Source organism: Falco punctatus (genome assembly GCF_963210335.1).
Source record: "Falco punctatus genome assembly, chromosome: 3".
Lineage (NCBI taxonomy): Eukaryota > Metazoa > Chordata > Aves > Falconiformes > Falconidae > Falco > Falco punctatus.
Genome location: NC_137582.1, coordinates 2,515,886 through 2,540,651, shown reverse-complemented (window position 1 = coordinate 2,540,651; position 24,766 = coordinate 2,515,886). Strand labels below are relative to the sequence as shown.

At 41.7% G+C, this 24,766-nt stretch overlaps 1 protein-coding gene and 1 long non-coding RNA gene across 2 annotated transcripts in view; one reads left to right on the top strand and one right to left on the bottom strand.

Moving 5' to 3' along the window:
- The window catches only part of LOC308059915, a 370,995-nt gene that overhangs the window by 16,803 nt on the left and 329,426 nt on the right, over positions 1–24,766 (top strand). The gene's annotated exons all lie outside the window — the stretch shown is intronic.
- Positions 16,626–24,766, bottom strand: part of KHDRBS3 (KH RNA binding domain containing, signal transduction associated 3) — a 110,226-nt gene continuing 102,085 nt past the window's right edge. The window contains exon 12 of the transcript XR_013926478.1: positions 16,626–22,785. The gene's annotated coding sequence lies outside the window, so the exon portion shown is untranslated. The remainder of the gene's footprint in view (positions 22,786–24,766) is intronic.

Here is a 24,766-nt window from a genome sequence, read left to right as displayed (position 1 = left end):
CCATAAAAATTGAATTATTTGCACAACCTTCCTAATTTTGAACTGAAATTCTAAGTATTTACAGAATTACAGAATGGTCAGGGTTGGAAGGGATCTCTGGAGATCACCTAGCCCAACCCCTGCTCGAGCAGGCTCTCCCAGAGCAGGCTGCACAGAGCCACATCCAGGTGGGTGTGAATGTCTCCAGAGCAGGAGACCCCACAGCCTCTCTGGGCAGCCTGTCCCAGGGCTCTGCCACCCTCAAGGCAAAGAAGTTCTTCCTCATACTCAGAAGGAACTTCCCGTGTTGCAGTTTGTGCCCGTTGCCCCTTGTCCTGCTGCTGGGTGCCACTGGAAAGAGCCTGGCCCCATCCTCTTCACACTCACCCTTAAGATACTTGTAGACATCAATAAGATCCCCCCGCAGTCTCCTCCAGGCTAAACAGCCCCCGCTCTCTCAGCCTTTCCTCAGAAGGGAGATGCTCCAGCCCCCTCATCATCTTTGCAGCCCACTGCTGGACCCTCTCCAGCAGTTCCCTGTCTCTGGAACTGGGGAGCCCAGCACTGGGCACAGCACTCCAGGCGCAGCCTCCCCAGGGCAGAGCAGAGGGGCAGGGTCACCTCCCTCCACCCGCTGGCCACGCTCCTCCTCATGCCCCCCAGGGTCCCACTGGCCTTCTTGGGCACGAGGACACGCTGCTGGCCCACGGGCAACTTGCTGCCCACCAGCACCCCCAGGTCCCTCTCTGCAGAGGTGCCCCCCAGCAGGTCACCCCAGGCTGTACTGGTGCGTGGGGCTGTCCCTCCCCAGGGGCAGGACCCTACACTGGCCTGTGTTGAACTTCACTGGGTTCCTCTCTGCCCAACTGTCCAGCCTGCCCAGGTCTCGCAGAATGGCAGCGCAGCCTCCTGGGGTACCGACCGCTCCTCCCGGTTTTGTATCACCAGCAAACCTGCTGAGGGTGCCTCTGTCCCTTCCTCCAGGTCACTGGTGAATAAGCTGGGCAGGACTGGAGCCAGCACTGACCCCTGGGGAACGCCGCTGGCTACAGGCCTCCAGCCAGACTGTGACATTGGCCACAACTCTCGGAGCTCTGCCTTTAAGCCAGTTTTGCTGCAAATTTCCTGCCAGTGAACTGAAACCAGAGTAGTCTGCAATATTAAGATAATTGTAAACCAACATCTGCATTTGGTGTCAAGGCTAAAACATCCGTATGAAGGTATGGTTGATGCACACTAGGAGCAGGCTTTCATTACAAGCAATTGCTATTCAAGGGTAAATATGTGGTCACCCAGAAAAGCAGTAAGTGGAGCTGTGTGCTGGTTTTGGCTGGGATAGTTAATTTTTTTCATAGTAGCTAGTATGAGGCTATGTTTTGGATTTGTGATGAAAATAGTGCTGATAATCCAGGGATGTTTCGTTATTGCTGAGCAGCGCTGACACAGAGCCAAGGGCTTTTCTGCTCCTCACCCCACCAGCGAGCAGGCTGGTGGTGGGCAAGAAGTTGGGAGGGGACACAGCTGGGACAGCTGACCCCAACTGACCACAGGGATATCCCATACCATATGACATCATGCTCAGCATATAAACTGGGAGAAGAAGGAAGCGGGGGACATTCAGCATTATGGTGTTTGTCTTCACAAGTAACCGTCACGCGTGATGGAGCCCTGCTTCCCTGGGGATGGCTGAGCTGACTGGAATTAGTGAATGAATTCCTTGTTTTGCTTTGCTTGCATGTGTAGCTTTTGCTTTACCTATTAAACTGTCTTTATCTCAACCCACGTGTTTTTTTTCTCATTTTTCCTCTTCTTATTCTCTCTCCTGCTCCACTGGAGGGGAGTAAGTGAAAAGCTGTGTGGGGCTTAGTTGCCAGCTGGGGTTAAACCACAGCAAGTCATAAGCATGGGAAGGCTCTCTAGGTCTTCTGAGAGAAGGAAAGGCCTCTGCAGCAAAACATCTGCCATCTGGTTAGACATAAAATCCCACTGGGTACAGTCTGCTTGAATACCCAGAAAATCAATCTAGGTAAAGCCATATATGATTGTTTCACAAAGACATAATTTCTATCTCCTTCTCCTCTACACCTTTTTATTACGGAGAACAAGTTAAGGTTGCCTCTTTGCAGCCGAGCCTGAATTTGCCTACGACCTGCAGATACACACAATGGGCACTTCTCTGCAGTGCCATAATAACTTAGTAGAAGTTTCCACCTTAGGCTAACCTACTGGCTGAGTCTCTTGTGGAGCATCTCCTGGGAGCTCTGCACTGGGTGGAGGAATAATATCCAGTTCTTCTGTTTGGTATTCAACTAGTACAGGCAAGAAATCCTCCCTTCCCTCCCCCTGCTCTCTTTACTTCCTAATTGCTGCAACAAGCAATTTTTCTAGGCAGTGGAACACTTTCACTACACAGTTCTTCATCTGTGGAGCAGGTCCAACATATACATGCAATATGTGCATGTATTTGCATAAAAAATGGCTGGAATATAATATATATTTATGAACAGCACCAATTCAGCTGTCACAGAAAATGATAGTTCTAGTGATTCCCAGTTACACATTCCCAGTGTTACACATGTTAAAAAACAGGTAAGTTTTTTTAATTACTAAGAGTAATCTGGGTTCTTTTAAGGTTAAAAAGGGAAAGGGAGATACTGCTTTTGGGTTACAATATGGTTAGATAGTTAAGCTACATGTGGCTGAGATTATTCTTTGGCACAGGTTTGCCTGTATCTGTACTGTTAAACTCTCCCAGCCTGTGAAACAGGGTGGGCACATCCAAACTGCTAACTGGGAATGGTCCCTGCTCTGTGCTGATTCCCAAACTGTGTCCAGGATGCATTTGGGAGAGTGCCAGCTGGCTGGGGTCAAAATCATAACAGGAACCATCTAACAGGACAGGCGATCAAGTTCCTGTCCGTGGGAACATTCCCTGGTGCCATTCAATTAGCTAGGAGAGATCTAGTCCAAAAGTCTAAACTAATTACCCTGAAAAGAGACAGTAATTCTGTGGCGGTGTTTCATTGCTACATGCTGGCATCTTTTGGGTCTGGAGAGAAAATAAAAACATCTTAAGGAAAGCTTTGCCAAAGGAAAGCTCTAAAAGACAATTGCAATGGGAAGAAATTTCAGACATCACTTGTGAGACTGTGAGCAGAGTGAAGATGAGCAAGGGAAGCACATAGGAACGGAGCATGATAAAACAGCATTTCCATTACTTCCTTCTACGTTATTTCAATAGATGGGAAATACGGTGAAAAGCTGAAGAAGCAAAATAATCAATTATTTAAAAAGATGTGCTGTTTCATTTCAAAAATACCCTTTGAATGCTGTGTTTGCATTACTGGACTACAAAGTTAACCCCAACCTGTTCCATAGGGAGAGCTCAGATCAGCTTTCATTTAAACCACATTTCAAGATCTGGTATCCTGAGACTGTGTCCTGGACACAGTTATTGTGAGGAATGTTTCCAAGAAACAGAAACACTTTGTTAAGAAGTCTTACCAGAAAAGGCAAGTGTGCCATTTACACGCTGGGGACTTGTAAAATTCAAACTTTCCCAGTGAAATGGCAATTGCAAGTGATAAATCCCTCTTCAGGTTGAACTGAAGAGGTCGAACAAATACATATATATATATATATATATATATATATATATATATATATATATACACACACACACATTTTAGAAAGATTTATCAACTAGCCCTCCCCCTGGCACAGATTTACAAATGGGGTAAACAAGAAAGTAACCTACTTGCCACTACTGTTTAGAGTAGCACATGTGTTGGATCATAGAAGAAGACCGTACTGTGACACTTCATTTTACTACTGACTTTAGATCCATACCTGCCAGACCTCTAGGGCCAGCAAATGTCTGGATCATGGGAAGCCACTGCATCAGCAATGAGGCCAACAACTAGTGCAAAGGCCATTTCTTGCACTATGGCTCTGCATAGTATCAGCTACTGGATGTCCTTTGAATAAAGACTGATCTCCAAAGGGGAGGAAGGAAGGTAAATTCTTTCAGTGTTTACTGGGACACCAGCTGGGGTATGACAAATGTCTCATCCTACTCTTATTAAATGGAGAATATTTGTTTACTGAACACCTCTAATACAGCCTGACAATGAAAAGAGGACTGCTTATAAACGCTGTCTTGCTGAACAGAAAATGTACATGTAGGACACGATGGACACAAAAGTAACTTGGTTGCATCTCAACAAGTTCTCCTTTATCTGAACAAATACAAAATTTGCTTGAAACGTCTGCATCTCAGATATGCCCTACTGCCCACTTGTAGCTTGTTATAAGGAGAAGTTGTCACAACATGATGTATATACCCTGTTAGCTTCTACCAACTTCCATTCACTAAATTGCAGGAGATGGATAAAGGTCAATTGGTGGCTGAGAAAATTTAGTTTAATCACAAGCCACCTAAGTGAGGAAAGACATTACCATTTGGCATTATGTAGTACATTAAACTGACTCTTCTCTGGCCTGTAAAGGTCATTGTGCATTGTATAGCAAAGGTTGCACCGTGGAAATGCTAATTGATTTTTAATATTGGCTTCTGGTTTTCCTGTAGAGAGTGTGAAGTGCCTACTGGGAGTACTTACTGACACTCATTCCCAAGTGAATCATAATTGCCACCCCATGCCATCAAAATCAGACGGATTTTTGAGGTCTAGTCCAGAAAAGCTGGAAAAAGACTAAGGATCCAGGTAATAATCATGACTCTGCCACTGAATGACTAGACCAACTCTGTCCAAGTTGGGTAATACACTTGCATCTCTCATCTAGAAAGCAAGACAATCCCGTTCTCTTGCCCATGGGATTCAGAGATGAAGAGGGTAAGTTATTATAATTCACAGAACTGGTCTGAGCACTTGGTGCCAGGTCCACAGGGTTTAAAGTAGTTAGCTCTTAGTATATTTCAGCTGACTTAAATGTGAGTTAAACAGCTCAATGCAGAAAATACATCAAGAAACTAGAACAAGTTCAGTGGAGGTCACTGAGATGATCAGGGCTGGACCGCCCCTGAGGAGAGGCTGAGGGATAAGCATTGTCCAGTGTGGAGAAGAGGTGGCTTTAGGGGATCTTACAGCAGACCCCAGTACCCATGGGAAAGTCATTAAGAAGATGGAGTCAGGCTTTTCATAGTGGTGCTTGGCGGGAGGATGAGAGACAACAAGGTCAGAAAGTTTCAGATGAGATAGAAGGAGAAACACTTTTCTCAGTGAGGACAGCCAGGCAGTGGAACAGGTTTCCTGGGTACACTGTGCCTTCTTCATCTTTGGAATTTTTCAAGAGCCAAATGGATAAAGCTCTGAGCAATACTAGAGGATCCCATAACTGACCTAGTTTTGAGAAGGTTGAAACGGAGATGTCCTGAAGGCCTCATTTGACCTGAACCCGATGACCCCATGAAATGGGTATGTTGGTGCTGGATACACGCTTTGTGTAAGCTGTCTGGGAGAATGGACAGATGGGATGATCTGTCATTCTCCACATCCAGCACACACACAAATCATTATGAATCAGATGTATTTCCAGCAGTTTCCTGAAACACTGCTGAAGAGGGGTACTAGATGGCGATACTTTCCCTTCTGAAAATAAGCCAGTTGATAATCTTGTTTTGCATTTGCAGACACATCCAATAGCCTGCTTCTGATTGTCATCTTCAATGGCATGAAATGCATTTGGATTACATACAGTTACACAGTGTACGCAAAGTGCCTGTTAGAGTCAGATGCATTTCTAGGAAATCCTGAAAGAAGGAAAAATATAAGATTTTTGGAAGGATGTGGCTGACAAGGCCGCCTGGCTCATAATGATGGGCTCCAATGACAGAGGAATCCCTAGCATGGAATAGGCAAGTTTCTGTATTCATAAATCCCTTAGTGCTAAAATGAATTCTGGAAGGTTAACAATTTGTATTAGATCACTAGTATGTAGAACAGCAATCAACTATGAGAGTAGGTAGACAAGTTAATAATGAAGGCACTTCAAAAAAGAAAAGACCCACAAAAAAAAATAACAACAACAAGAAGAAAAACAACAAAAAACCACAACAGGAAAAAACGCCACTATTTCAAAACTGTGTATTTCTAGGAAAAAAAAAAAAGTAAAACTGAGACTTCTTTAAAATGGCAATTCCAGTAGTTTAGACAACATTACCATTTACATTCAACTTGCCACAGCTTTGCACAAATGCTCAAAATGAGAAAAAAACACACATACTCACACAAGCACAAAAAGGAGATGAAAAAGCACTAGCAGGGCTTAAAAGGAACAGGCGAAAACAAAAAACAACTCACTCCCAGTGCAATCCATGCTCTTTTTTTTGTCAGATTTAAAGAATTTCATCCAATTTCCCCATTAATCAGCTGATAAAGTAGACCTACATTCTGACATGAAGCATAAGATAATGTCAACATTATTTGCAAACCGCTACTTTACAGTGACAGCCTAATGTTTATTACTGTCAAATTACTGTCATTTTATTAAAAGGACCAAAAGAGCTGGCTTTACTAAGCACAGCTTTCAGTCCCACTAGAGTAGTGAAGCTGCTCCATCTTCCCCCGTGCTGTTCTCTGTGATGGAGCACAGCACATCCATTCATCTGCACAGACAGCTCTGTGACCATGCTAGCTAACAAACAATGCAGGGAATTTTAAATACCAGGACACCTTTTTATCTGAATCATCCTTTGCTTTTTGATAGTTTTTGATGATATTTTTGTTTGGATTTGGGGGTTATGTTTTTTCCCCCTGAAGCCTTCGGATGTATTATCACAACTGTTTATTCTCCAAATAGCTGTTCTTCCTGTAGTGCTTGTGTTGTGAGGGCCAGATTCTGCTAGCCTGACTCGGTTTGAAAAGCTTTCTCTGCCGTGTCATTCCTGGCCCTTGTGAAGTGACACGATATGCAATTTTAGGAAAGATATTGCTATGTCATCCTCTAGATTTGCATCAGCTAGTCAAAGAGAATGCAATATTCTCATCATCTATGCTTTTCCAGTGTAAAATGAAAACACTTGGTATCAGATTCGGGCTAATTCATTCCATGGGTTTGCACGCAAACAGCCTAAACTTTAACACTGTTAACAGTTGAATAACAAGAGCTGGAAGCTGGAGACTGCAAAATTCAACCTTAAAATCAGTGATGATTTCCTGGAAATAGTATTGCTGAGAGCTGACACAATGCTTACACAAGGAAAGGAAGAGCAGGCACTGTCTCCTGTAGCCTTTTAAACAAGCTTTGAGATCCCTTTATCCAGCTTTTAGAAAGAATTGCTGAATTTGCATTTTTTAAGGGGGAAAGGACACATGAGCCTCCTCTGCTGAATAGCTACGGGCACTAGTAGCAGGAATGGGATTCTTGTGCTGTCCTCAATGCATTCATAACACACTACTTTAGCTAAGGTTTAATAATTTCTTGCAGAAGAACTTAACGTGTCAGATTATCACCTATGAAGGTCAGAAGGATTCAACTACATACATAAAAAAAGAAGGAAAAAATCATCAGAGGTAGATCTACCATGTTCTAGTGGTTCATGGTCACAAAAACACTTTGCTTAGTGTGACCCTTGCCACCACTGTTTGCTTTTAAGGTTAGTAATGAGCAAACTGCAATTAGAGTTGTCAGAGTCAGATGAGAGTCAGAACAACCATTTAAACTTCTCAGAACAAATAAAATAAACTCATGACATACCTCTCTACACACAGGTGAATACACTGCAGAAATGCACATTAAACAGCAAGTCTCACAGCAACAAATTTAATACGATAGGTGGAAAATGGAATAAAAGCAAGCTGAAGGTTAAAAGCAATTGGCTTTCATTATCACTAGAAGGCCTGTTAGAAATTCCTGGCTAAAATACTCTCATCCCCAGTCCAGCACAATGTCCAAACCAGGCACCATTCATCTCACTGAATTTTAGTAACTAATTTCCAGGTGGAAACCCACAGTTTCTGGAATCAACCATTGCAAACTAGAACCCAAAGAAACTTTATTATTAAAAGACACTTGCACAAGAAACGCATGCCTCCTTTTACCACTTCTTATGGCCTGTTCAACTCTGAATCAGAGGGTCTCATGTAAAATTTAATTACTTTTAATTAATCTGCTCCAGCACAAGCAAGCTATCAGGCTGCAACAAGGCTTTAACATTGGTCAGATTCTACTATCTGCGCTGTATCCCCTCCCTCCACAGGCCAGACCACACTGCTCCTCCCCCATCCAACCCCTTCTCCCATCAACCTCAGGGCTATTTAACCACTTAGCAGGAACGAGCTACAGCTGCACATCGTCCATGTCAATCAACCCACTGCCTCTGGGGCAAGGCCATAGCTGCATGTTATCAATGCTGATCAACCCACTGCCTTCATTCCCCTACATTAATCTATTCAAATTTATGTCCTTGCTTCATTTTGATCCATTATTTGATGTCCACCGTTTAGGAAAGCGCTTCACTTCATCCTCCAAGACAGTGATCACCACCTCTTGTCCTGTTCACGAGACGCAACTCTTCTCTCCTGTCAGATATCCATTCCACACTGTGGAGATTCTTCCAACCCCTGTTTACAGCAGCCCTTGCTTTAAACAAGTAAGGTTGCTGAGATGAACAGGGCTGTGGAGACTACAGAGCAGGAAAGAGCATCTCATATGCAGAGAACCTTTGTGTGAAGAGATTATTTTATTATTTTTTTTAGGTGAGCTGTGGGTACACAAAGACCAATCCTGAAGGTCTTGGAAATTAGCATCCCTGAAGTCTGGAGAATTTTCTAAGTTGTCTTGGCTAATACTGAAAACCAGAAACAGCTCATGACTGGATTTTTCTCTGGAACAGAAAGGAGCAATCTTGCATACCACACAAGGCTAATTTGGACTTAAATATCTGCAGCAAGGTCACATCTTCATTGTCCTCATTCTGTGTTATGTGCAATTGTCAAAATGGTGTATCTTCCTTTTTGGAAAAATGGGTACTTTGTGTACATTTGTGTTTTGTGGTGGATTTTTTTTTAACATCTCATTTGCATCATAGATTATTTAATTTTACCAAAACACTTAGATCAGATCTTCTGGTATAAACTGTGGAAGTCAGCTGGAAAACTACAGTAGGAATAAACACATACTCAAATTAAATATAACTCACTCCAAGAACAGGCACAAAGAACACATCTGGTAGAATCTTAAGGCTATTTTTTTTTCCATTTCAAATACAAATGACCTCCAGTACACTAAAATTTAATTGCAAACATTTAGTCTAATTTAGTAAGCCTGAAAGTCTGTCTCTTCTAGAAGAATTTAGTAAATTATTTTTATGGGTGGGGGGACGTGAAAAGAACTAGTCCTCTGCAGGGATATAATAATTTAAGGACACAACCCTACCTATATCCAAACCATGGCTCTTAAATCTGCAGAAGTCTGAAAAAGATTTTAAAGTCAAATAAGGCGGAAGATTAAGAGCTCTTCACTCCTAGCTCTTTACTTCACACGCTTGAAGAACAGCATTTGCTTTGTCTTCTGCTGAAATGCAGCTATCTCTGGGGTAAAGAGAAGCAGCTGTGTAAGACCATATAGGGATGCCACACAGGAACTTGACAGGGAAGGAAAAATCACACGTGAAAGCACGGTGGCATCAGGAACTTTGTTAGACAAACTCTGCAGTCATTACCCTTTCAGTTTATTGGGATAGATATGGGAATTGGGCTTCCTGTACCACAGGGCATTTAAACACCCTATGTGGCAAAACTTGCAGTTTGATATCTTATTTGAAACCTGGCAACTACCACCTCATAGAGTCCTTTGCTCTGATACTGCTGCTGTGAGTGCTGTTCGAGTGTCATAATGGCAGATACATTTTCATTTAGGAGCAACATTTTGTTACAGACTGAGTTTGCTGTTACTAGTATCTTGGGCTGCTTCCAAAAAGGGTTAAAAAAAATGGAAGAAAAAAAAAAAAAAAAAAAAAAAAGAAAACAGGAAAGGCAGCGATCCAAATATGAATCAAAAGCTGTGCAACCCACAGAGTCAATGGGGATCTGATCTGAGGTAATAAATACCTGGCTCTGGATGAATGTTAGAAGGCTTAGCAATATGGTTCACCTGCTTCTCAAAGTGGGAAATGCAGGGTGAAAAATTAATGCAGTTTCTGGAAATACAAGAGACAAATACCAGAGGTTTAGGAGGTGGTGATGGGTTTGCCCATAAAGGAATTTTGCTACACCTAATTAAAGCATTGGTAAATGTAAAAGGCATCCAAAGAAGAAATACTGAAGCAGTTCTTGTGAGGCTTACAAATTGCTGCTACAAACAACAGGCTGGTGATCTGTTACTACCTTCCATGGGGTTTAAGGCATCAAAGAGATGCCTGTTTCGCACAGCCAACCTTTGCATGACTTCCTTGGATGGCAGGAGTATGCCACCCTGTCACTAACCTACAGCCTACTCAGGAGAGTAAGAGGTGGCCTTCATACGCACGATTTAGGCTTGAGTGAAGGATTTAGAGACAGGTAAACAGATGCTTTTGAGTCCCACTGGAGGCCTGATCTGTACCAAGAAAACCACCATCTGCAGCAATGAGGGAGTCAGATCCTCTCCTCTAATCCATTGCCTACGGACCCAGGGTCTGGCAGCCTGGAGAACTGATGCATTCCAACTATCCATCCCAAGTTTTGCATAGTAAGTGATGCTTAGATACCTTAATCAGATACCTGTACTGGAGATAGGAGCAGGGGACTTACCCAAACAAACTTCATCTAGAGGTCAATACCCCTAACATTTTTTTCCCACTTTATTTAATATATTATTGCAGTATAGTGTTATGCATTACCATAGCAGTACCATAACTACAGTATTGATCCTGGAGCAGAGCACACTGGTAAATAAAAAGAACTCATGATCAGAAATCATTTCAGAGAGTTATTGCAGAGGACTGAGAAATAATACGTGGCCTCTGAGGCAGGGCACTCGTAGGGCTGGTAGGAGGCAGTGACGTTTTGGTCCTGATTCCATCTGCCATGTTGGAAATGGAGCAATCAGCTACTGTAGGTTACAAAATGAAAATCGCTTAAAAGTGATAATGAAAGACAGAGAATACTATAAATACGTTTCAGACAATGTACTGAGCATCCCTGTGCAGATATTGGCAGCGGGTCTGGGGTCCTCTGTGAGGCGAGGCCGGGGCTGCCCCGGTCCGGCCCCAGCCGGTCCCAGCCGGCCCCAGCGCCCCCCCGCAGGGCACAGCTGAGCCCCTCAGCCAAGCCGGGGGCGCCGGGGAGGGGGGCAACAGGTTTGGGCAAGGGCCAGAGGCGGCCCAGGCAGAGGAGGAGGCAGCCGAGGGGGGAGCAGCAGCAGAGGCAGCCCCAGGCCGCAGCAGGAGGAGGGCAGGAGGTGCCGCAGGCCCGGAGCAGGGCTCCCCTGCAGCCCTGGCGAGCCCCCGCCGGGGCAGAGCCCCAGCCCGCAGCCCGGGGAGGGCCCCAGGCCGCAGCTGGGGGCTCTTTCCTGCAGGAGCTGCGGCCCTGGAGAGCCCCGGCGGGAGCAGGGGGTCCCTGAAGGGCTGCAGCCCGGGGCAGGGCCCGCGCTGGAGCAGGGAGACGGGGCAGGAGGCAGGAGCGGGGCTGAGGGGCTCACACGGGCTGGCACACGGCACAGACCCGCCCCGGCCCCGGCCCGGGGGACAGGGGACGGGAGCCCGGGGGGCAGCTGGGAGCGGGGGAGAGTGGGTGGACAGCACGTGTTGTTTTCATTTGCCTTTTTCCTCACCCGTGCATCTATTTTACCTGGCTATAAATTAAATTCATTTTCCCCAAGTCAAGTCTGTTTTGCCCATGATGATTAATTGATGGCTGTACTGGGTTTATGTGGTAAGGTTTTAGCAGCAGGGGGGCTGCAGGGGCATCTTCTGCAAGAGGCTGCCAGAAGCTTCCCCTGTGTCCGATGACACAGCCAGTGCCAGCTGGCTCCCAGCCAGGCCCACTGCTGGCCGAGGCAGGGCCCACCAGTGATGGTGGTAGTCTCCGTGACAACATATTTAAGAAAAGGAAAAAAAAAACCCTGCTGCACAGCAGCAGGGACAGAAGAGTGAGACTGTGTGAAAGCAACAGCTCTGCAGCCCCCGGGCAGTGCCGGAGGGGCCAGAGCTGCTCCAGGCCCGGAGCAGAGATTCCCCCCCAGCCCATGGTGAAGCCCACGGTGGGGCAGGCCGCGCCCCACCCATGGAGATCCTTGGTGGAGCAGAGTGATGGAGCAGATCCCCACCTGCATCTCAGGTAGGACCCATGCCAGAGCAGGTGGGTTTCATGGGGTCACAGCTTCCTTCAAAGAATGACTGTCTCCCATGGGAGGGAACACATGCTTAAACAGGGAAGAGTGTGAGGAGTCCTCCCACTGAGGAGACCACGTGTGATGAACTGACTGCAACCTATTCCCCATCCCCCTGCACTGCTTCAGCGGGTGGAGGCAGTAGAGAAATCGGGAGTGAAGCTGAGCGTGGGAAGAAGAGAGGGGTGGGGGAAAGGTAATTCTACATTTGTTCTTGTTTCTCTGATTTCTGAATCTCCTACTCTGATTTTGATTGGCAATAAATGAAATTACTTTCCGCAGGTCTGGTCTGTTTTGCCCATGATGGTAATTATTGAGTGATCTCCTTGTCCTCATCTTGACCCATGCCCCCTTCATCATATTATATTCCCATGTCCCATTGAAGATGGGAGGTGATAGAACAGCTTGGTGTGCACCCAGTGGCCAGAAAAGATAAATCCAACACAGCCATATCCCCATCTTTATCTCAACCCATGAGCTTAAGAAATCTGCTTCTTTTTTTTTTTTTTTTTTTTTCTCCCCATAAATATGGCAGCCCTGATCTGCAAATATGACAATGGTCAGGGTTGGAAGGGATCTCTGGAGATCACCTAGGCCAACCCCTGCTCGAGCAGGCTCTCCCAGAGCAGGCTGCACAGAGTCACATCCAGGTGGGTGTGAATGTCTCCAGAGCAGGAGACCCCACAGCCTCTCTGGGCAGCCTGTGCCAGGGCTCTGCCACCCTCAAGGCAAAGAAGTTCTTCCTCATACTCAGAAGGAACTTCCCGTGTTGCAGTTTGTGCCCGCTGCCCCTTGTCCTGCTGCTGGGTGCCACTGGAAAGAGCCTGGCCCAGTCCTCTTCACACTCACCCTTAAGATATTTGTAGACATCGATAAGATCCCCCCTTGGTCTTCTCCAGGCTAAACAGCCCCCGCTCTCTCAGCCTTTCCTCAGAAGGGAGATGCTCCAGTCCCCTCATCATCTCCCTGTCTCTCTGGAACTGGGGAGCCCAGCACTGGGCACAGCACTCCAGATGCGGCCTCACCAGGGCAGAGCAGAGGGGGAGGGCAACCTCCCTCGACCTGCTGGCCACGCTCCTCCTGATGCACCCCAGGGTCCCATTGACCTTCTTGGCCCCACGGGCACACTCCTAGTCCACGGGCAACCTGCTGTCAAATTAAAGCTGTAAATCTTTTAAGGCTTGCTCCATCCCAATCCAGCTATAATATATTATGGTCAGGCACTTAAAATTCTGACCATTGTTCTTCTGAAAGATACAGATGGATCAGGAGGCCTGTCCTTAAATATAGCTGAGGCTTTTTAAATTTTAAAGGCTCTTAGATGGAGCTAATAGGAACAATACATTCACAGATACATGAACTAATGCAGTGTTGTGTTCTACCCACTAGATATGAAACACTGCAGATACTTGAAAGAAAGTAACAATAAATTGCAGTTTGCTAGTTTTTTTGGTGTTTTTTTTTAATACTAAGAAACTCTTTGAAAAATAAATGCCTGTATTTAATTGGAAATGTTACTTGCTTTCTAGATGTTCCTGTAGTAGAACAAAAGATCTGCAGGGATGATTAATAAGTAGCACTGTTTCTCAAGCACTATCTGATTAACAGCGTTCCCGTTTACACAATCCTCCACTTGAAGTAGCTGAACAGGGTATCGCTGCTGAATGACAATAACGGGTCTGGTGGTGGGGTGGCACAGGGAAGTCAACTCTTCCCTGCTAAGATATGCTGATCCCAGGGAAGTTATTTATAATCAGGTCACTGACAGTCTGTGTTTGCGCTAGAAAGAAGACAGAGGAGGGAGCAGACTACATCTTTTGTGTGTTTATTTATTACTAAATTAATTCTATTACTATATTAACAACTGCAATTATTTCAAAAGCTGTTCATGTGGGTCAGTATGGAGGTCTCAGCTGACCTCAGGCAACCAAATGAGGCTTCTAGTATAGACGAGTGTTCTCTTGTTTCTCAGGTGAGCCAGATAATACCTGGCACACCTCTCTCTCCCTGTCTTCAATGGCTTTCTATTACAGCTGCCTGTAAAGGATTCTAGAACATCTACAGTAGAGAGTTAAGATCACATTATGTGGGGTCCAGCATAACTGAAACATGTAAGCTTCAATATACACTGGAGACATTTACGCTCCCTAACACGGTAAGTACCTTCGAAAAGCCTGCAGATGCCTACAGCATCCTTCAAGACTGCACTGAACAAGGTTGTTGCAATAGGCCCAAGGCCTGTTGTTTCAGGGAGAAAAAAAGATATCTAAACATCGCTGTTGTACCGTGACCGATTTGAGAAGAAAAGGTAACAACAAAGCATTTAGTATAACTTTAACTTCTTTTTCATGTATTTTTACAGAAAGGAAAGGAGGAAGGACCTCTGTAGGTTCAGGTTCCTCTCAATCACCTTTACTTGAATAAATGCTAACTAACTAGTCCAATGTACCAGGTAATGAAGAATACAGGAAGATTCGGGAGAAGGTTCATCCCATTTCCCCCCCCCTCCCCCCCTCCCCCCCCATGACATATATAAAACTGTATAAAGCAAAAGAATTATGTTCTTGATGCCTGGATGTCATGCCCATCATTAAGGATGAGCATCTGCGGAGCTACAGGCTGGCTGGCCTAACATTGGTCTCTGAGAAGGTTATGGAGCAAATCCACCCAGACTCAAATTTCCACGCACATGAAGGACAAGAAGGTAACTAGGAACAGCCAACAGGAATTTAACAAGGGCAAATCACACCTGACCAACCTGATTGCCTTCTGCGGTGACTGGCATGGTAGACCTGGAGGAGCGGTCAATGTTGTATACTTTGACAAGTGTGGCAGACTTGCAGTCAACCTAGAGATACAAAGAGTGGTTGGATGGACTTCAAGACATCTGGAAAACCAGGCTGTATTGAAAAAATAGCTGGACTCCAAGGGCAGTAGTCACTGTTTTGAAGATTTGGTAGCTTCCAGCTCCTAACAGCATGCCTCATGGATCTATACTGGAGCCAACACTGGACAATAGGATGGAATGCACCATATGTACACCTGTAGAGACTGGGGGTGGGGGCTGGAAATACATTTAATACATTGCAGGACAGGGCTTTTATTCGGGTAGACCTCTGTCTCAGTGGCATTACTCTGTTATGAAATCACAGAATGGTTGAGGTTGGAAGGGACCCGCTGCGGTCATCATATTCACCCCTGCTCAAGCAAGGCCACCTAGAGCAGGTTGCCCAGGACTATGTTAATACAGAGAACTAAAGTGTGAGAGTTCTTTGTCAGTGTCCTGCTATTCTTGTTTCTACTTTTTTTTGTTGTTGGTTTCCCTCCCAATTGATTTTCTCATGTCTTTTGAGTTACCTAGCAATACTAGGCACGTCCTGAAAGTCATGCTTTGAAAATACACTACTTTTTTAAAAAAAAGGTTTGAAATACATTATTTTAAAATGAAATAGTAACTCTGTTCTCAATATATGTTTTCCTGCAGACCAGTGTTTTTCTGGGAAAATTTTACTTTCTTAGGAATATTGCACCAATGCTAAATTTCAGTCTTTTTTTGGCTCTTCTTCTGTATAGTGCAAAAAGATCTACCTGTTTCACCTATTCCTTAACACACCAGCACTTCAAAGTTAGTCAATTCCTTAAACGTTAAGAACCACAGAAGTATGAAGTCTTAGACTTCCATTAACAGAAATGATGCATATTTTCTGTTTCCTAGTTAAAAGATTTCCTGCAGATATTCTGAAGAAGAGATAATCTTATTTATACAGCTCCGGATAACTGGATAAGTACACTGGAGTTTTTATTTTTCTTCTGTGTAGCATCTAATGGTTATTAGTGAGGTCTGGATACTAATATTTTATACACTAGATTGAAACAGGAAATCTTTTACTTCCTATTGTTCTCAATATTTATGCACAGAAATTTGACTGTTTTTTTTCCAGTCTCTAGACTTTCCTTAAGCCAATCCCATTTAAAACTTGCCTTTAAGCAGTGACTAACATAGCATAACCATAAATTCCATCTTGTACAAGTCCTCTCAGCCAATATTCTAGCTAATCCTTAGACTTAAGGTGCTTACAAACAAACAAAAACATGTAGGCATATTTAACAGAAGGCTCTGGAAACAAACACTGAGTATGAAAATGTCCTGATAAATACATAAGCTAAGAAGGCTATGTCACAGAAATGTTTGGAGCAGAAGCCATCAAAAGACAGCCTGGCTTTTCTGCTTACAAGCAGCATAGCATAAAACTTGTGCTGAAGAAAGGAAGGATGGAGAGAAGGACAGACAGACAGCAAACATGTTACATACACATCCTCTTACCTGCTCCTATTTGTAATAGTCCCCTCTACACTGTGTAGCAAACCTTATCTTCTACACACATTGCTATGAGACCTGTCTTCAGTGACTTTCTCCAAACATTTATCTACTTCCAGACCACACCAACTGCTGCTGTTTTCAAGGTATCACCAAAGCTGGATTTGGGACAGAAATGTCAGTGGGATTCATCACTTTTTTCTTCAGACATCTAAGGTTTAAACTTCCAAGTTAAGTTTAACCACCCTCAAAAGTCAAGGGGGAAGAGCCAGGTGCTTTCAGAGGGCGAGTCACCTGATGTCAATGTACTTCTGTCTCAAAAAGATGAATTATCCTTTGAGCTTGTTTCTCTTGGTTGACTATAAGGGTAGCGTGGGCAACCAATCAAGAGTTTTTCATCCGAGTTGTAGATACGTAAGTTAGAACTCAAATATCCAGCCTGTTTCTGTAACAAAATTCAGACTTCTGTTAACTTCATAAGTAGATGCTGTTGTTCAAAAGGCAGAATTTGCAAGTTAACAGCAGCAATAGACAAGATTTCTAAATGTTGCTTGCATGAAGAGTAAGAGTTGTGTTGCTATGTTAGCATCAGTAAATATTGATTTGCCAGTATTTTCACTGTTTGTAAAGGCAGTAAGACATGCATAATATATATAAAAATATATATACAGAAATGGAGAATTCATCCTTGTAAATAAAAGGTATTTTGATCATAACTCACAGATTATTAGCCTGCAAATCAGAAAAAGAATTTTCTTGTGATGGGTAGAATTATTATACAACAATCATTGATCCATGACTTTCAAGTTCAGACACGTTATTAGATCATTCAATCCAGCCTGCTATGCAGGAAAACCAACAGAAGCCCATTCTCCTGTATGTTGCTTGTTGCTGTGGTTAATCACTCTCGTTTGAGCCTAATTTCTCATTTATAACTGCAGGGCTTTTACACACAGCATTAGTTCTTACTTTTTTTCACTACTAGATTAGAGTCATTTAGTACTTGTTATTTTCTCCCTGTGCAAGCAATTATAAACCATAATCAAGCTTTTTAAATCTCACACAGTAAGATATCTTCTGTCCTTTGAATTATTCTTCTGAAGAGCCCTTACCAAATACTTTTAACTTATGTACACATGTATATGAATATTATTCGGGAGTACACAAAGTGACATTTCAAAGGGGTATTGATTGTGGCATTTACAAGAGTTAGCCGTTTACACCTTTGAAGGCATCACCAAAAATTAATGAAGCTATTCCTACTACGTGAGGGATTCCAATGCCAAACTAGCTAGATACAGGGGAAAAAAAATGTTCATTATCACAGACCATGCTTGTGACCTGTTTCTCTTACTCTTCTTAATATTAGGATGCATCACTTCAACTTCCTGGCATCAAAATGTCTAAATCAAGACCGAACCCCTAGGAATAATTGTTAGAATAGTCTATGCAATAAAAATAATAAAAAAAAACCCAAACAAAAGAAAAAAAACCCACAACCCCAAAAAACCAACCCCAAACCAAAAAAAAACCCAAAACCCCACAAAAGCAAAAAACGCCATTTTAAAGACTAGCAGCTATTGCATGGCTTCTTAAGCTACCTTAGGGAAGATACACGCTGAAATATGGAGACTTTCCTCTTCCATTGCAGAATTTGAAATCCCAAATGGCTTTTAGTATTTAGATTGGGTTTTAACAACTTATCTTCCCCACCCCCCATCAAGTTTCCTGTTGTGTAATATGCTTATATTATTTTTCCATTTCCTCAAATATGTAATGAGTGGAAGTGTAACTCACGACCACCACTGTAAAACATACCACAAAACTTTACCACAATCCCTTATGCATTTATCCCACAGTTCTTTCAAGAGGACTAACTGCCTGAAGATTATCTCTGCTTTCTTGACTCGTACTTCCTTAATTTTGTCAGTCCGAGAGGGACTCTGTTCCTGGATGTAACAATGATACAGTCTTTAAGTGAATAATGAAAAGAAGAAACAGTTTTCTTATTCATATGCTATATGAGCAAATCATCACTGGAATATTTTAAGTATGTTTGGGCATTTTCTATTCAATTTCAAGTTAGAGCCTCAAATGCTGTAGAAAAGTGAAACATACTAAATGGAATAAGGTTAATTTTCACATGTGGATAATTCTGATCATAATCATTAGTCAGATGATTTCCATGCTGCACATAGGTAGCATTCACCATACTTTATACTTAGTCTTCTCATTTGCTTTCAAGCCTGTCATTAACTATCTTGAAAGGTCTACTGAACTTTTAAAAGTGCTTGTATTATGATATGAACATTTACTAAATAATTTTGCAAAGCCCAGAGTCAATGAATGTATATTTAGCAGTGTAAATCTGTAGCAGTCTTACTATCTGAAATAAGAGGATCTTCATCCATGGATTTTTGAACTGTTAATTGCATTATCGGAAGAATGAACTTAAAATACATTTGTCTCTCCTTTTTAAAATATATCCTTAATTACAGTAGTGAATTCTGTGAGATGGAGTCCACATATTTTCTCTCAGTAAGAAACAGCTACATTCACATTAAGAAACCCCAACTTTTAGTACAAGAATGAAGAAACAAGGCAATTTATCAAGTGAATAAAAGTGTTTGATGAGCTGTTTAGGGCATCAGGGTCTTTCACAAACAGAGAAATAGCAACAGCACAAGTTGCCACTTACTCTTTTGCCATAGAAGACAATGACCTATTGAGTTCATAGGTTGCTGCTTGACTAAGCATTTGGAGCCGCTCACTATGCTTTGTGTAAGAGGGAGAAAAAAAAAATTAATCGGTCTATGGAGGTCCGTAAAAACCCCAACATCACTCATCTTCACAAAGGGGCCAGCATGTCACTTCAGGTGAAAAGTTCCTTTCTTGATTCTAAATTTCAGTAAGATAAAGATAAGAACATTTAAGCCATGGGTCTAGGCATAAAGGACTGGTTAAGTGTTTAGCTTTGCAAAAGCAGAAACTCGCATCCAAGGACGGATTTACACTTGATTTCTCTCAGGGTAATAAAAGCAGAACCTTGTTTAGTCAGGAATCCTATCTCAGTAGCTTTCCATCTTGAAAGCACATGAGTTATTTTGATTACTGGATATAAAGATTCTCCAGAAACTTTGTCATAAACCTTTATTAAATCTAAATTACTTTAATTTCATAATTTTCAAGTACATCTTTGACTGAAAAGTGGAAGTTTCCATTAAGCCTGTTCTCTAATTTGCTATTTTTAGGAATGTCAACTTTTCATACTTCCTAAATACTTTCCCAGTGAGGAACCCAAAAAAGAACTACACAGCAAAGCAGCTTTATTTCTGCCCTTGGCTACAGTTTCTAAGCATTTTTAAAACCCAAGTTTGCCAGAGATGTTCTCTTGACTTGTTTTTGTAGAGAAAGCCTGCCTGAAGACAAGGGTCAATGCACTGCAAACTCATTGAAGTATCTGAGGCTGCACAAACATTTATCATCTTAGTGATATGTGCTTTAACACTAAATACCTTCAATAATTTCCATTACCAAAGGGGTTTTCCTCCCCATTAAACAAATGCAGCTGTCTTGGACAAAACTGCTGAGCTTGTGAAAATAATTCTCGGCCCCTTCATCCAATTAGTCTTTTTCATAAACTTAAGTCAAAGATATTCTGATTCTTGGTATAGCATTTACTGAGCTGCAACAGTACTGAGGTTATTGGATGTTGTTAACCTGGAAATTCTACTACAAGCTGGGACTTTTGGCACACAATTGTGAACCTACTACAAAAATCCATCTATAATGCTAAAACAGTTAAAAGAGACTGCAAAGTTCTGTGTGGAGAAATGGAAGCAGAATCAGCAAGAGCAGATATGATTCTATTTATCGCCAAACATTATATACATTTAACTTCGCATTTTGATCTTTAAATTTTCAGTTCCTTTGCCCAGAAAGATGAAGTTCCAACTTGAAAAGTATGCTCTACAACAACATTTAGAAAGACATGTGGCCTCAAGGTTTGTTCCAATTCATAGTCATAAAATAATTTCATACCTTTATTATGTACCTAAATGTAAATGTGGTGACATCCCCACAGCAGGATAAACACTATTGGAAAGACTGTGATGCAGACTGGGCAATCCATTTGAAGCAGCAGGCTCATGTCCTTGCTCAAAACTAAGGCAACGTCATATACAACTGGCATCACACAACAGAGCATCATGACTGTCCCACAGTGCACGTTCAAGTTGTCAATGACAGCACAGGCAGGATGCATGTATATGCGTGGTCTCTTGAAGTGAATGACAGAACTATTCCAGCAAGACCCAAGTTTCACTCAAAACACAATCACAAGAAATACACAAACCTCTACCTAGTGATAATGAAAACCAGCAGAAACGAAGGCTTCAAAGGACAGAAACAGTCAGTCCGTAAATGTTAGTGAAATGAAGCAAAGTACTTGCAAGATGAAGAGCTGGATAGTCTGCAGTCAACCCACTTTGACTGGACCCCAACAGTTCCTGTTTAGAATCTCAGAAAAAATTAGCAGATTTGCTAGATAGTGCTGACAGTCACATATTAAAGTCATGTTATAGTACTGACATTAAGAAGCTGCTGTTAATGAGTCAAAGGCTTAATACTCCACTCAAATAGTTCATGGCACTCCTCAAATGAGATTGTGTTGGTAATCCTGGTGTCCAGTCCTAATTAGAGCAAGCGAAATTGCATTCTGCCTATCTAAATTCCCCCCACGGTATTTATATACAATTTTTATACTTGCCTAGCATTTAAAATGTTAGGTGCTGTTCCACACCAGAGGTTCCTGCCTGTCATTTTGAAAGGAATCCTTATTATACATCTCTTGTGCTTATTCAAAGGCTTCTGTATTTTGCTTTTACTTAATAAATACTTACTATTGCTTGCTGTGGAAAACATTGCAGAAATGCCGTTGTAGTACAGTAAGAGATGACGGCTGGGAAACACTTTCCAGATTGTGAGATTAACTGATAAATTCACCTTAAATATTTGAAGGTTAAAAATAAGTATTTTTTTTTTTTTTTTTACACTGTCAAAGGTTTTTTCATCTATTAAAAATGCTCTCTTACTCAAGACATTTTGATCAGTGCCGGGGTTAACAGAAATCTTGTTTTTCTCCACATACCCATAAATTTCCATGCCATTCTTCAGTAGTCAGTATACGGTATTAGAAGTTATGAATACATGTCAGAGGAGGCATTCACTCACAGAGGTGTGAAGCTATTAAGTGATATTGCTTATTTTCAAAATAAAATAAACAAAGCAAACTGAAATTATGCTTTTCTTGGGATGAATATGAAATTCAAAGAAGAAAAATACATCTGATAAACATGTGAGGAATGGGGCACTCAATTTGCAAGCAGGATTTAAGAAAAAGAACACAAGAAATTAAATTATCAGAATTTTATTTCTGTTACAAATTATCACAATCACAATTAATAGAAATCAGCACTGAGGAAACAAGACTTAGATACAAGATTTATCAAGGTGTAAAAGCCTTATCCAAGACTCTACTACTAGAAAACCTGTGACTGTATATTACAGAAAACATTTCTATGCATCAAACATCAAGTGAAAGAGAATAAGCAGCATAGTATATTTGACAGGGATTAAAACACCTTCATGTTATACAAGTTTCTGAACAAAATTGAAGTTGGAGTATCATTTCTACCCGAGAATCTTGTTTTGAGTAGATCTGTTCACAATTAGCTATTAAGAAAAGCTTCAGCATAAAACACCAATCTTCATTTTAACTTATCTATGTTGTTCATACATTAGACAAGCTATTTCCAAAAGCATTTACATACTAGTCATGAGACTCACACACTCTCTTTACACTTGCTGCATAAGGCTAAAAAGAGCCACTAAAGGAACATGAGGTTGCATTATTGCTTTGTAACAGGAACTTATATGAAAATTCTTTATTGAGCTCCAAATAAAACATTGTCGCATCACTAAACAATTAAGAGTTTAAGTATACAATTGTTTTAAAAAGTGTATATTGTTATACACTTTAAGGCTTTAATACAAGAAATACTGAACAGGATTTTCATACTCCGTAGCCTGTCTCGTTGTCTAGGCACACGGATAAGTACAATGCTCTAAGCAGTCCATATTTAACATGGCAGAAGTTCCTGAAAAAGAGCAAAATATCATTTATTTGTATACATCCTGAGACTAGTGACTATTAATTCTCTGAAGACTGTCAAGAGTAGTGGGATCAGGCAATTATGCCTATAATAAATTTATGTAGATTATGGAAAACATTGCAGAAACTGCTACCATTGCTATTCAGCGCAAATGTGATAAAGGTTCAATGAAAGCAAATTAATGATATGAGTGATTATAATCATTAACATTACTTGTTTGACCAGTAACATACAGCAGTTAACCAGCGTCAGAATACAAAACCCTACTAGAATGGATAAACACTTTAGGTTAGTTTGTCACAATAAAAGAAAGGCTGCCTTCTATGCTGATTTTTTTTTTAAAGTTTAGAAGACTTTTTAGATTTCATTCCCCTCTGTTCAAAATCTAACGGATTACATTTCAGAGATTACTCCAAAGAAAAAAAAACCACACAAAAACCCAACAAAAAAACCCCAAACAAATTCAATAGCAGAACACAATGCTAGTGCACGTTATTTCAGGAACTGTCAAAAGCAGTTTTGTATTGCAAATGTGTAGTTTCTAAGAATATCTAATACCAGCTGTTTGAACTGATGTAGCTTATTGTACACACGTGTACAGGACATGAGAATTGATACAATTTTTTTTTCAAGGACATGAAAACACATTTTCTTAGGGGAAATAAGATGTATCAATGTGGAGCACTGGAAGAGGGAAGACTATGGGTTTAAAATTCATACCACTTATGCTCAATATATGTAGACTTAGATCTTGCAACTCAAAAGAACAAAAATGGACTGAAATGGTTAACTTTTCCATCAAGGTGGGCCACAGCTACTTAACAAGAGCACCATGTGGCTACAGACTACTCCGTCTTGTCAGATACACATCGGGCACACGACCAAAACAATTGCTTCTGACCACAGGACGGGTGTGTTCTTAGTCAGGAAGGGGATTTTCTTTTAATGTACTCGTATGACCTTCAACATGCAGTCATTATGCCGCCCTGTCACACAATGGTGCACTCAAAACCTGAAACAATTTAAGGGTTTCCAGGACTTCAGGGCAGAGCAGCAGAAGTGGCACAAATGCATGATTCACCCTCCATATAGGGGGCACTAAGGAAAGATGGCACACCAAAAAAACCACACCCCCATCCCCCCGCAAAACCCCGAAGTTGGATAGACACAGAAGACTGAATTCACTTCTGATTCACTTTGTCTACTTAGCCATCCTTCCTACTAGATATTTTAGTTTCAACCAATCAAGTCTCATTGTATACAGTTAATATAAAAGTTTGTATTTGCAAATGAAAACTTGTTATGCAACTCATTATGTGATTTAAGATGTGAAGAGAAATGAGATTTAGCCAATACATGATTTTTTTAAAGGTATTTATATACTCAGTTTTGCCATAGCGATTCTAACAGCTGGTATCAAACCTTTGCCCTTTGAGCCCCAGAGGGAAGAAATCTTCTCCAAGCTCTCCTAATCTTAAAAGGGTCCTTTGCTTTAAATCTCTAGAATACTCTCAGAATTGTTGTAAAGCCATTTTGTATGTATAAAAAGTTACAAAAAGTTTAGCCTGTGACAGCAGTCTTTTAAATTTACCATGGTATACAAAGGCAGTACAACGTATGCAATATTTCAAAGTATAGAGCTCTGTTTATCTAAATCTTGGCAACTGAAAGCACCGAGATCATGAGGTCAGCAGGAAGAATTATCATTCCAACTAGGAAATAAAAACCAAAACCCTGTTCTATTTAAAATATACACAACGTGAACATAACTTTAGATCCTGAATTCACCAGAAACAGTAAAGCTAACTACTCATGTTCCTCTATGGACTTGTTCTTCATTTGTGCCAAAAAATCAGTCTGCTCCTTGGGCAGAAATGCTTGACTTAGAAAACCATCCTACAAAACGCTTTCTTCAGTTTTGGAAGACCATTTTAGACATGTTTGCTGACCAGATTAAGAGTTTTAA